Source organism: Sapajus apella, unplaced genomic scaffold (genome assembly GCF_009761245.1).
Source record: "Sapajus apella isolate SASKATOON/1434 unplaced genomic scaffold, GSC_monkey_1.0 scaffold11, whole genome shotgun sequence".
Classification (NCBI taxonomy): domain Eukaryota; kingdom Metazoa; phylum Chordata; class Mammalia; order Primates; family Cebidae; genus Sapajus; species Sapajus apella.
In genome coordinates, this window is record NW_022436951.1 from 33,687,436 (window position 1) to 33,702,291 (window position 14,856).

A 14,856-nucleotide genomic window follows, 5' to 3' on the forward strand; every position below is an offset into this window, starting at 1 on the left:
TACTACAAGTCCTTCAGTAAAGCACTTTTTTTTCTAGATCTCTCTATAACTCCTTTTATTATGTCAAAACTTTAGGATTCATATTTTTGGCAATGTAAGTTTAATATCCTATTTAGCATTTAATAAAATTTTACCTCAGAACAAAAGAGGTGCCCTTTTCTTTGTCTCTAAGCAAATCCTTTCTCATAAACTTATTCTTCATTACTTAGAGACCGTGATCCCTTTTCTTTCTGTAAGGAGTCTGGTATTATTAGCTTCTTTCCCCACTGGGTTTTTCCAGAAATTTAAAATGCTCTAGTATTTGTCATCTTAAAAATAAGAAAATGAAAAATCAATACCTTCTACTGGCTCCATGCTTGCTTCAAACTGCAGTTAAATCTTTTCTCAACTGAAAAATGAAGATATTGATTACGCTCACTGTCTTTCTTTTCTCTGTCTCATTAATCTTTTAACCTACTGTTTTTTATTCTCTGGAAATTCCATTAAAATATTTCTCGCCAAGTTTATCATTAGCCTTGTTGAAATGACCTTTATTTTTTCTACTTGTAATTATCCAACAGCAGTTGATAATCATTGCTGAACAATTTCATCTATCTGAATAATGGATAAAGCATAAACTTAGATGTTAATAATAATCTAAAAACAGTTATTTTAGTCTCAATAGGTCTATTTTAGTTATATATTTTATCAAACAGTTATATGTTTAGAAATCCATATAATTAAATACAAATATTCACTCAATCTGTAAGTTATAAATGGAAATTTTGCTAAAAAGAAAGGGATTTTTATTTAGTAAAAGCAAACTTGACAGCAGGATTGGAGTCTAAGTTTCCATACATTTCATGTACATACTATTTTTTATGTAAAAAATACTAGGTAGTAAACTGAAAAAAATACAGGCTAAGAAAACAAATTACCTTTAGTGGAGCTTCCCTGTGATCACCAAAGAAATCTTTATGATTAGAGACAGAGTGTCAAAAATGCATTTTGTAGTAGGCTGTTCTTAATATTTTCATTTGAATAGATTACTTTTCTAATATAACATCAACTCACAGTGCATACAGAAGACAGTATTACAAAACTTTTTTATATTTGCCTAAATTTCATCTTAAAAGTTTTAAAGAAAACCATCTTATTCTGTAATTTTAGGTCTTCCATTTAAGTCTGTAATCCATCATGAGTTAATTTATGCCTATGATATGAGATATTTATCTAATTTCATTCTTAAAAATATGGCATTCCAATTTTTCCAGTACCATTTATTGAAAGAATGTCTTTTCCCCAGTGTATTTTTTTTAATCAACTTTGTCGAAAATCAGTTGGTTGTAGATATGTAGTTTTATTTCTGGATTCTTTATTCTATTCCTTTGATCTATGTGTCTATTTTTAATACCAGTACCATGCTGTTTTAGTTACTATGGCTCTGTAGTATAATTGGAAGTCAGGCAATATGATGCCTCCAGTGTTTTACTTTTCTGGACATTGGCCTAGGCAAATAGTTTATGACTAAGACCTTAAAGCAAAGGCAACAAAACAAAAATAGACAAATGATACTTAATTCAACTGAAAACTTTTTGCACTGTAATCAACAGAGTAAAAAGACAACTTGCAAAATGGATGGGAGAAAATATTTGCAAACTGTACCCGAAAAAAAAAAAAAAAACAAAAACAAACAAAAAAAAAAACCTGACTATGAGAAACTAAAAAAAACTCAACAAAATAAAAAAACAGATACCTTCGTTAAAGAGCAAGCAAAGGACAAGAGCAGACATTTCTTATTCACAGCCATACAAGCAGCCAACAAAAGTGAAAAAATTCTTAATATCATTAGTCATCAGAGAAATATGATTTAAAACTACAATGAAACACTGCCTTACAGAAGTCAGAATGCTATTATTAAAAATTCAAAAAACTTTTGAAACAAATTTTTGAAAAAATTCAACAGATATTGGCAATGATACAGAGAAAAGGAAATGCTTACACACTCTTCAGTAGGAATTTAAATTAGTACAACCCCTATAAAAAGCCCTCAAAGAACTAAAAGGAGGACTACCATTTGATCCAGCATTCACAGCCAAAGGAAAACAAATGGTTATATCAAAAAGACACCTGCATTTGTATGCTTATCACAGAACTATTCACAGTAGTAAAGTCACAGAATCAACCTATGTCCATCCATGGTTGACTGAATAAAGAAAGTGCAATTATATATGTGTGTGTGTGTGTGTGTGTGTGTGTGTGTGTGTATGATGGAATACTACACAACCATAAAAAGAATAAAATCATATCTTCTTAAGGAAGGTGGATGGAGCTGAGGCCATTATTCCAAGTGAAATAACTGAGAAGTGGAAAATGAAAGATCGCATGTTCTCACATGTAAGTTTGAGTTAAACAATGGTTACACAGGAACATATAGAGAAGAACAATGGATACTGGGGACTCCAAAATGGGGGAGGATGGGAAGGGAGGGTAAGAATTGAAAAATTACCTATTGAGTACAATGTTCACTATTCGGGTGATGGGTACACCAAAAGCCAAGACTTCAACACTGTGAAATATATACTTGTAACAAAACTGTGCTGGTACTACCTGAATCTTATAAAATAAAATAAAAATAGAAAAGTATTATCCTAGCATGATGGCACAAGTCTGTTAACTCGTTTACATTTCATTTTAAGCTATTTCACCACTTAATGTATGGAAAAAATAATTGAATGTGAATTTAAACTTCAATACTATAATTTTGATGTAAATTTTTTATTCATATGCTAAAAGAATTACTTTTGTGATATAACGAATACAGATTTTCCTTTTTAATAATTTATAAAAATATTTGAAGTATAAGCTGAGTTCCAGGTAGCAGCGTAGAGGCAGATTTCAGCATATATGTTTTATTTGCATACACTTGATTTTATATGTAGTATTTGAGTGTGCCCTATACACATGTGACTATGCAGACTCAGATACAGAAGCAATATTGTAAAGTATTCAAGCATTGTAAAATATATTTTCCAAAAGTGGTATCAGTAGTACCATAATTTCTACATTTACAATATGACTTTGTCACTGCATCCAGTAAAAGGTGGGATTATGTCACTTTCCCTTGAAACTGGGTGGGCTTCGGTCTCCTGAGACAAATAGAGTATGATGGAATCAACGCCATGACTCCCGGGATTAGGTCAGAAAAAGTCATCCGAGCCTCTGCTTAATAATTTTAAAAAGCTTCCTTCCCTGAGGTCCCCTTTCAATATGCTCTTATGCTGTCACAAGCCCAAACATGCTGAGAGACTGCACGTGGATATGCTGGGATAAAAACTTCAGTGCATCAGCCTTCAGATCATCCCAGTGGCTGTCATACCTGTGAGTGCAGAAGCCACCTTGAGAGTCAGTTCCTGATCCAAGTATTTCATTTCTCAGTCATGGACATCTGAGATATCATGAGACAGAAGTGTCATCCACTGTGGACTTCCTGAGTTCCCAAGCCCTGCAATACCTGAGGATATCAAATTAGTACTTTATGCAACACAATTTGGGGTTATTACACAGGAAAGCTAATTAGAAGAGCAAGTGGGTTAAATAGGATCTAATTTTCACTACTGTGAATTATTGTGGTGCATTCATTTGGAAGCACACTACCACATTATTGTAATGCAGACATGCATGTTTGTTTATTTACCTATTTATTTTTGGTATATACGACAGATTTCATTGAACTATGCAATTTTACTATTGCAATACACAATAGAAATAGATTGGCTCATGGGAATGATTTCCCTCATGCTGTTCTTGTGCGAGTGAGGGAGTTCTCTTGAGAACAGATGGTTTTATAAGTGTTTGGAAGTTCCTGCTTCTTTTTTTTTTTTTTTTTTTCCTGCTGCCTTGTGAAGAAAGTGACTGCTTCCTCTTCTGCCATGATTTTAAGTTTCCCAAGACCTCCCCAGCTATGTGGAACTGTGAATCAATTAAATTTCTTTTCTTTATAAATTGTGCAGTCTCAGGGAGTTCTTCTTAGCAGTGTGAGAACAGACTAATACACCCTTGAAGACATCACACTCTTGGTTTCCTTATTAAGTTTCTGTTGTTGGTTTCCCTCTTTTTTTAATGTTTAATTTTAGAGTAACCAAATGTTTAGTTTGGTTCTCTTTGCTTCTCTCTCAATATCTCCTCCCTTGGTTTTCTCATTTTCTTGACTTTAAATCACATGTATGTGCTGATGATGCCCAACCTGTATCTCTAGATCATATTCCTTCCTCAAACTCCTAGAATTGTATCAGTGATGCGCTGCTCAATATCTTCCTCAAAACATTTAATACACATCTGCCCTTAATGTTTCAAAACAGCACCGGATCCTTCCTCATAACTGCCTCCCTTTCTCCATTTCTTCATCTATTCATTTTCTCAGGTGAAATTTATCTTACTCATTATCGATACCTCTCTTTCTCTAGCATGACACGTCTCACCTATCAGGAGACAGTGTCAGGTAGCTCTATCTTTGAAATATGTCCTTGATTTGACCACCTCTTAGCATCTTCCCTACTATCATTTAGGTGCAAGCTACTAACATTTTATACACAAATTACAGAAATCATTTCTATAACACTTAGTGGCATTTTTGTTTCCAAACTTACTCCTCCCAGAATCTCTTTTCAACTCAGCAACAAAAATGATGCTCTGAAGACATAGATAACATCATGAAAATCCTCCAATGTCTGAATTCTGCTCAGGTGGAGGACAAAATTCCTGGCTATAAGATCCCATTTCATCTGCTTGTCTCTAGTATTCTCTAAACTTCTTTTTACTCTTTAAAATCTGTTATTGTGATATGTATGATATATTTTATGCATAATATACATTTCACCTTAAAATGAGGATAGAGTAATTCCAAATATTGCAAAAGATTCTGATATGATAGTTGCACGTTAAATCCATGTTAAATAGTAGATTGCCTTCATAGAATTGATATTCTAATATCATTTTTGAATATTCTATTAGAATATATATTAAATGATATATTTAAATGCCACTGTTTAACTCAGGGAGGAAAACTCATATGCTACTTGATAACAAGCATTCAATTCATTGTTCACCAAGTGTGTCAGGAGTGATGGTGAACTCAGATTTCCCTGCTGCCTAGGCCTGGCCAAGGCTGATCAACACAGGTAAGACATCCCTCTGCAAAGCCCTGTTTTAACTCCAGCTTTGCCCCAAATTGCTGAACTGCCCTTATCATTAGAGTTGTTTGCAATACACAATAGAAAGTTACTCGGCACAACAGGACACCCACCCAGATGACCATTAAACAGGGTAAACTCGCTCCTACATGCCTGTGGTTGCGGTTGCTAAATGAGACCTGGAGCGGGGACAGCTGTGTGCCTTGCTCTTGTTGCTCTGCCTGACTTGAGGACCTGTGAGTGATCAAAACTCTTAAACTTGCACACTGTGGTTGTGTCATTGAGGCCGTGCCTCCTGGAGCCACCCGTGCAGCTGGATCCCCTGCTGTGCTCTACTGTCTGGGTCTCTGGTAGCTGCTGGCGACAGTAGTTATCACCTAAGTTAACAGAGAAACTTGAGGAGTTGCACACAAAACACCATCCACTCACCCAGTTTTCTTTTGCCAGGAGGTTGCTGCATAAAATTTTCAACGCTTTATTATGTTTGCTTAGCAAAATTCAAAATATTTGTAATTATTTATCACTCCCTTATTTCATATCTGTATGGCAAAAAATGTCTCTTCATTGTTTCCAGTATGTTTTTACACATGGGTCCAAAACTGTGACTTCCTGGTTTTTTTTTTGTACAGTTAAAAAAATTATTTTACTTTATGAAATGTGTATGAGATCACATAAGTGAAAATGTCAGGATCACTCATAAGTTTATTTATTTTTATTACTCTCAATAGCAATAGACTGTAGATTTACTCCAACTCAGCCACAGACATGAATTATCGTACATATTGTGGCATCCTGCTCTAACAATGAAAGAAAATATGGGAACATTATCATAAACAGCTTCATCTGAACCAAACATGAATCATTCACCATTCTTATTTATCTGACTATTGAAAATTATTCCATAATATTTGGTTGAATATATCCATATCTAAAAGGAATGAAAACAAAACCCTGTCCACACTATGTTGCATACATTTTATTTCAAAGTTTTATTTTTATTTTGAATTTATGCTGGAAATTGATGACTTAAACGCTCTTTTCTCCTGGGTAGTAATAAATCTGCACAATAAAGGGAGTGCACATAATCATTCAGTCAACAGTAACTGGGCTGACATACGTAGCCCCAGAAGAGCATGATGTGAGACAGCCGGTCAACTTGTGAGAAAGGATATATGTGCGTGGACACACAGATGTGCACATACACACAAGCCTTATCGCAGAAGGACTCAATGCCGGGCAGTGGGTGCACAACACACAAACAACAGTCAATTCTTCCTGAGTGTCATAAGAAATCAAGAAGGGTTCATGGAGAAGGAAAGCCTTGAGTCCTGAAAATTTGGTAGCTGCTGCATGGAAAAACTATTCCGGTAAGAGAGAACATTTGTCACCAAGACCTGAAGCACTGCACTCCCAAGGGTGTTTGGAAAAAAAAGGAAGAGCTTGTTATGACTGGTGCCTGTGGGTGAGTCATAGAAACAAGGTCGGACCCAGTAAACAATATGGCTGGAGAAGTGGGGCCTCTTGTGTAATATTAGGGGGCTATGAGTCGAGGAGCTTTTCCAGGGCTTTGAGTAGGGAAAGTCATAATCGTATTTATGTCCTACAAAGATTACTTTAGGAAAAAAAAAAGGCAGAGGATTGATTATGTGTAATACTGGAGCCAGATAGTTGCAGGTAGTGATGCTTGCAATAACTCACAGAAAATTAGTGACCGTGCTGACTCAACAGGAATAGAATAGTGGTGATAAGAGTGAGCTACATTAAATCATAGAATAGTCTAGCATTTTCATGGGGATAGAAACACTAAACTTGTGTTTTCTTGAAACAGAAATATTCATGCGATAAAGTAAATATATAAAGAAGAGTGGAAATAGTGGGAAATAGTGAGATAAGATGACTAGAGGGCAAGTGTGAAGGTGGTCTTCAAGACGGCTCCCAGGTTCACTGATTTGCTAGGAAGACTTCACACAGAGTTAGTTGTGTTCCCGGCTAAGAGATAGTACAGCAAAAAGGAAATGATACAAAATCAGCAAAGGGAAAGGCCCAGAGATCTAACCGTGGAGGAATCAGGCTCAAGCTTCCAAGAGTCTTTACTCAGTGAAGCTGCACAGGATGCACCTAGTTACTCCAGCGACAAGTTGAGCAATGTGTGAGATGTGTTGTCCATCAGTGAAGCTCTGTAGAGACTCAGGGCCCTGTATTTCTGCTAGAGGCTGGTAATGCAGACATTCTCTGCCTGACACGTACAAAGCTCTAGACTCCCAGAAAAAAAAGAGTTGCTCAGCAAAGAGAATATTATTTTCACCCACATTCTAGGCACAATGATCTACTCTTATCATATAAGAGAAGTTTTATATCAGTATAGGAAATCGTTTATAGCCAAGTTCCTTGATGCCAGCCAGAACCAAGCTTGCAAATAGGCATTTGTAAGAATACAGTCTTGCTGAATTCAAGATGAGGATGACAAATCCTCACACTCATGAGGATGAGTGTGAATATCTGGCACTGGAGACACAACTTTGGTGAGTGAAATGAGTGAGCATAGAATCTAAGACTAGCCAGAACATGGTGAGAAAGCTGCAGGAATGCATACTGGTTTGAATAAAGGCAATGTTTTCATTTGTTTACATTTTGTTTTTAGTATGTGTCTAGTATACCAATAATTGTTTTGATGTTCTTATTTTAAATATGTGACTAGTGACAATTATCTAACAAACTGATTAACTTTTTGAAATATCTAGAAAGAAACTTTGAGCTTTAGGCAAAGGTACAGGCTATGAGAAGAAATGAAATCAGATGTACACTAGTGAATTATATTTGTTAAGTTTCTTCCTATGTATAAGGAGATATATTAAGTGCATTAGTACCCACAGATGAAAAAGACATTTTGATTTTGTATTCTGTTTACCATTGAATTGGAATTATAAGACACATGTAAAAAAGATATCTATAGAACGTAATCAATACGTTACGCTTCCTTAAGAACATCAAAGGCCTTATGAAGAATTAATTCCAGGAGAGTTGGATCTAATTTAAGATTTCTTATTTAGAAAATGCTTCAGAAAGAATGAAGTTTGAGAACTGAGTTTATGAAAAATCTTTCTTTGAAGCAAATATGTAGAATATGCTGGAAAACTGGAAGAATTCAACCCCATTTAAGGAAAGATAGTTTGCTTTTGATTCATCAGCAGACGCAGCTGATGTAAGTTATCACTAGGCCCTTTAAGGCTAGAAGTGAACCTGGAAGATAAAAGAAGATGGGCTCGTTACTTTTCATTATGGATAACTTTTGCAAATGAGTGGCTGCGTTGACAAAATTGCTATATACTGTACTGGGTATTTTTCCTGGAAATCTAGGACGAGCTTCATGGGTGGCCACCTGTGCAGCTGGACAAGCCTTAGCCCATAGAAGAGCCCCACACTTGGACATCTAACTGGCATAAGATGGTATCTCATTGTGGTTTTGATTTGCATTTCTCTAATGACCAGTGATGATCTTTTTTTTTTTTTTTCATGTTTCTTGGCTGCATAAATGTCTTTTTTTGAGAAATTTCCTTCATTCCTGAGCTGATTTAATACAGCAGCATGGTTGAAAATAATGAAGGCATTCATTCAAGAGAGAAAGAAATATTGCAAAATCTTTAAGAGGAATAAAATTGCTTCAAAAACAAAAATATAATCTAATAGTATATAGTTATTTGAAATTATTGCTTTAGGACATATGATGGATAATGAATTAGATAAGTTTTCTCCAATTCTAACACAAATATTTCTTACGCATTATTTCAATAGGTTCAGTCACTGGTTATTTAAAATTACTATATTCTAAAATATTGCATTTTTTAATGAAGGCATTTGTAAAGCTCCCTCAACTACATTGCCTTGAAAACCATCTTTCTCTGGATAATTCCTGAAAAAGATAAATAGAATATTTATAATATACCTTCCTTTTAATACTTGTTGGCACCCAAATCTTAACTTCCAACCACAAAATTGTTTGATTCTATTTATAGCTCATGTTTATTCTTTTCTCATATAACAAGAAGCCTCCACTATTATAATACTGAAATCAATAACTACATGTTAGTAAATTTCAGTGGCACTACAGTGTTCTGAAACATTTTAATAACATTTTATTTCAAAATAGTTTAAGACCCATTCAGTTTGCAAAGATAAGAGAGACAGTTCCTGGGTATCATTCATCCAGCTCCCCACAGTGATAATCTCTTTCAGCCACAGAACAACGTCAAAGCCATAAAATCAATGTTGGTATAATACTATATACATCAGTTCAGAACTTATTAAAATAATACTGGCTTTTGTATATCTTCATTTTGGGGACAGTGGGGGAAGTTATCTAACTCTATGAGATTTTGGCATTTGTATATATTTGAGTACACCTCAACATAATCAAGATACAGACCTGTATTAAAGAGACTCCCCTCAGCTTCATCCTCTGGCAACCTCTGTTCTGCTATCCATCTTTATAATTTTCTTTTTAAGGATGAGGCATAAATAGAAACTCACAGTATGTAAACCATTGATATTGGTATCTTCTCCATTCTCAGCATAACACATTTGAGATCCATTCAAGTTGCTTGTGCTATCAGCAGTGTTTATATGATTCAACTTTCTTATTTGCCTAAAATGTTGACATCTGCTGTAAGTCTTCATGAAATTACAACTAGAAGGAACCAAGCATCAGTTTCATAGAAGAGAATTATAGGATCATCCAGACTCAGGGAAATTAGTAATTTCTTAGCTCTAACTTGAGTTGTCTGTTCAGCTAGAAGACGTAGTCTTGCCTTTAAACATAGAAATAAACTGAGAATTAATTGTTTACTGAGCATATGTGATGTGCCAGTCACTGTAGCGTATACAGGAAACAAGACACAGACACTTCCTCTGCCCTCATGAAGGTAAGAGCAGAAAGTGGAGAGAAAGTGGGGAATGGAGGAGAGAGAAAGAAAGAGATAAAGTCAGCAAGTCTCTCCTAAGGAAGTGACATTTGTGCTGGGATATAAACGACGTGTGGAATTAATTAAGCAAAGTCTATTCCACAAAGAGAAAAAACAGTAGCACTTGAAAAGCACTTGAGGAGCAAGAAAGAAAATGTGGTCCAAGAACTGAGAGAATATCACTGATTATAGAGCTGAGTATAGAACAGGGAGACAGAGAGGAAAACAAAAACAGTCTAGAATTTTCCAGGGCTCTCTGGTTAAAGATTTGGATCCTCATCCTCAGCTGGGTGGATCAGTTTGGGTTGGAGAACATTATCGGTGAGTTTCTATGTTAAAAAGATGTGGAGGGACAGCAGAGAAATCAGGTCTGAGGAAAGTGCAGTCGCTGACCAGGCAGATAGGTTTCACATTCCTGATGCATCTGACTGGAATGAAGAGCATCTGTGGGTCTGACAGGGATGAAGCAGCCGCCCTTCCAGGATTAGTGGAAGACTGTGTCATTAGTGATGTTGCTGTGGACACACATGCACCTCCTATGTGCTATTCCTGAACTGGGAAAATCAGCATCATGTTTGATTGAACCTGTCTTTAGCACAACACTGGGCACAGGCTGGCCATTCAGTCATTGTTGCTCGATGGGATGGAGAAAGACACCAAGATCTCTTTTCCTCAAAAATAAGAACATCTGATGTGTTTTTGTTATTCCTTACAACAATTCAGAACATCCTCTTACTAACGGCTTTTGCATGCAGAAAAAGTAGCAGGAAAAAGCATAATCAAATAGGATATTAAAGATAAAGTTAGTGGCTAAGCTAATATTCGTTTCTACTTGTTTTTTTTTTTTTTTTTTTTTGCTTTGTTTTGTTTTAATGTCCATCTTGGACTCATTTGAGAATTCAATCAAAATTCCAGTGACTTCCTCCACTAGAAAGTGCTCACATATTATATTTTGAGCTAAAACAGCATATGTTCGCTGTTGGTTCTAACAAAGGCTTGTGGACTTGAGAATATAGTTGCAAAGGGAATAATGTTGCATATGCTAAATAAATTTCTTTGCTTTAAATGCTACCTAAAACAGTGACTTTCAACAGGGACAGGAGATGCTAGTGGCATCTACTGAGTAGAAGCCAGGAATGGTGAAATATGCTACAAAGCAGGGGTCAGCCCTCCACAGCAAAGAATTATCTGAACCAGTATGCCAATAGTGCTGAAATTGACAAGCCCTGACCTAGGATGATTATCCATAGCATGTCTCCATAGCCTCATTTAGGATCCAGGTGATCTACATAGTAATTGCCTTATTCTACTCAGGCTGACTTAACACAGTACTATAGACTGGGTAATGACAAAATTTTATTTCCTCACAGTTCTGAAGGTCAGCAGCTAGCATGATCTGTTTCTGGTAAGGGTTATCTTTCCTGCTTATAGGCAGCTTACTTCTCACTGTATCACCACTTGGCAGAGAAAAAGAGCAAGCTCTCTGGTGTCTCTTCTTACAACGGCGCTAATTCTATCATGCAGGCCTCATTCTCATGACCTCATCTAAACTTAATCACTGCCCACAGGCCCCATTTCCACATCACAGTATGTTGGGAGTTAGGACTTCAACACATAAAGTTTGAGAGCCCCAATTCAGTTTATCACAGAAATTAAATAATAAAAAATTAAAATTAGTAATAACAATAAGTTCAATTAAATTGGTAAGTTAATCCTAAAATATCATTGAAAATAACAAATACCTGATAAACACAAGCATTTTAGTTTGAGTGTAAATATGATAAATACCTACCTTAAGACTACATTGCATTGCTGATCTTGATATGATTATTTAGCCAAACAAAAGGTTTAATTCACCTTCAAATAATATCCTGAAAATTTCTTCAAAAGAAAACTCTCAAAATCATGGGCTATTAATTAAACTTAAATTTTCTGTGAAATTCAAGCAATTTTCAAACAATTTTTTTTCCCATTTATTTATTTTATTGCATTTTACATTTTGGGGTACATGTGAAGAACATGCAAAATTGTTGCATAGGAACACACTTGGCAGTGTGATTTGCTGCCTTCCTCCCCATCACCTACATCTGGCATTTCTCCCCTTGCTATCTCTCCCCAGCTTCCCACCCCCCACCCTCCCTCCCCTATTTCCCCCCAACTGACCCCAGTGTGTAGTGCTCCCCTCCCTGTGTCCATGTGTTCTCATTGTTCAACACCCGCTTTACTTGTATGTTGTATTCACATTAATAATTCCCTCTTGGTCTGCTGCTTACCAGGATGCAGACAGAAGAGGGTCATTTTTCCAGGAATTCATCTACTGCTTCTAAAATCTGCTTCACAATTTCCATAATTTCTTAAGTATGAGATTGATGTTCTTTTCCTTCTCCATATCTGTCACTATTAGAGTTTCCTATACCACTAGCATTATAATTTTATAAGCCACCGAACAGGTAAATTGAAAAGAGAAAGAGAACTGTTCCAGAAAGTGATAAAATAGTAATTGTATTAGAGAACATATACATTTTCAAGATGGTTCTTGAAAATTTCTCCTATGAACATCTTTCTGTATCAGTTTATGTCTTTTTGATTTGAGCCAGCTCAAATGAAACAAAAATTTATAATTATTTGGGATAGCACACTCTCTTATTTCAATAAATATCATGTACCTACTTCTACGGGAAGCTAATTGCTTCAACTTTGCTTGCTTAACCTTCTAAAAAATATTATCCTTATTTGTATTTTCTTTTCATTTTATTATTACTGTACTTTAAGTTCTGGGGTCCATGTGCAGAACGCACAGGTTTGTTACGTAGGTATACACGTGCCATGGTGGTTTACTGCCTCCATCACCTCGACGCCTTACTCCCTTTAACTTTCTCTCCCTTTGCTACTGTCCTTGCCCTCATGTTCCCAACTAAACTGAATAAAAGAGCTGTCTGCAGCTCATGCCTTTATTTCTGCCTTCTCAACTCCATCCTCAAACCATTATAATCTGGATTCTGCCCCTCCTCCCAATGGGGTATCACCCTAATCAAGGCCACCCATGTGTCACGTGCCCTGTGGACACTCACTTCTTCAGCATCAGCTGCTTTGCCCCACCCTCACTCTCTTCCTAGACCCTGTGGCACCCTTCCCGGTCTCTCGGGTGCCTCCTCCACCTCATCTTTTGCTTCTCCATCACGGATAATTGGGACATTCCAAAAGTTTCAAAATTTGAAAGTTTCTGCAGTCCCCAAACACTATTACTGTCTAATCTTAGGCAATTGTCTTGCCTTAATTATCACCTGAACACTGGGGTTTCTCAAACATGCATTGTCAGGACAGTATCCAGACAGATACATATCAATTTCTCTCTTCTCATCTCCATTCAAACTCAAACTGTTGGGTACTCACCTCATCATTTCCTTTTGTCACCACTACTCACACTCTTCCCTGATAGTAAACCCTGATTTCCTTCTAATTCACAATAAATAAAACCACTATTTTTTCATTTGCTCAACACAGAGGCCTGGACACACTGGACACATTCTTTCATCGTTGGGATCTTGGGTTCTGCCACATTGTACAACTTCTTCACAAGACTTCCATGTAGATGTGACGGCCATGACACTCCCGGCTTGCTCAGTGTGCAACCTGCACAGCTATGTGGGGTGCATTGGTCTTCTCCTCCTTCATCGCCAATATTCGAACAGCCACCAAACATATTTAGCTTTGCTTCTGGATCACCTCTTGCACATATTCATTTTTACCATTCAGTTTCTAGAAGAGCCTGTGATCATCTTTTTCCTGGACTGTGGATCTAACTGGTCTCCTGCCTCCTGCGTTACACCTCCAGCCTCTGTAGTTGGAGTGACATTTATAAACATGATTATCTGTTTTAAACTCTTGAAATGCCCCTCCACACTGATCACAGATGAACAAACCTCTAGGCTTTCAAGGCCTCCAGATTTGGCTACTGCTTTCTCATTCTCAACACTCTTCTACAGGGTCTGCACTTGCTGATGGCCTTCATTTTTCCCAAGGGCACCAACGATGTATCTCACTTGCAGGCCTTTGCCCCATCCTCTGCCCAGTAGTCTTCCCCTGACTGCTTCCTTCACCCATGGTCAGGTTTCAGCTAAAATTACCCTTTATTATGGGTTCCTTCTCTGACCCCCTCATCAGGCAGGCCTGCCTGGCTTGCATTCCTCTGTGCCCTGGGCTTCCCCCATTGTAACATGATTGGGCTTGTTGGTGACTAGGATTTCATTGTTTCACAGGAAGATGGAGAAGTCTTGTTCAATAACATGTCCCCACATTCAACACACTACTTGGCACATAGTAGGTACCTAGCAAATTGCTGCTGTTGATTAAATATGTTCTATCAGTTCCTAGGCTCTCAAATATGTATGATTTAAGAAAACACACAGAAATAAAAGCTATAAAGATTTTAGAAAGCTCTAATTTTCACTGTTCACATGACTTAACATGTGAATTAAAATGAATTAAAAATGAATTGCAGAGGAATGGCATTAAAAAGTTAAAAATAGCTTACTTTTAAAAAGTTAACTTTTACAACTTTTAAATTCAAATGTGCACTAACATAAGTATGTTTGCCCTTGCAGAAAGTTTTGGTACAGTACAGCTTTTCTGAGCTAGATAAACGTTTTTCTTTGTTACTCTGAAATATGCTTTTCACTGAAATCTATGAGATTAAGTTTCCCTGAGGGAGAAAAATTTAGATTAAT

At 36.6% G+C, this 14,856-nt stretch overlaps 1 long non-coding RNA gene across 1 annotated transcript; it reads right to left on the minus strand.

The window, feature by feature from the left end:
• Nucleotides 1-1,354: 1,354 nt before the first annotated feature.
• On the minus strand, nt 1,355-13,321 carry LOC116552186. Its single transcript, XR_004269269.1, has 3 exons — nt 13,311-13,321; nt 12,826-12,833; nt 1,355-1,475 (listed from the first exon to the last, which is right to left on the minus strand). It is a non-coding gene; the product is annotated as an uncharacterized LOC116552186 (long non-coding RNA).
• Between the last annotated feature and the right edge of the window lie 1,535 nt (nt 13,322-14,856).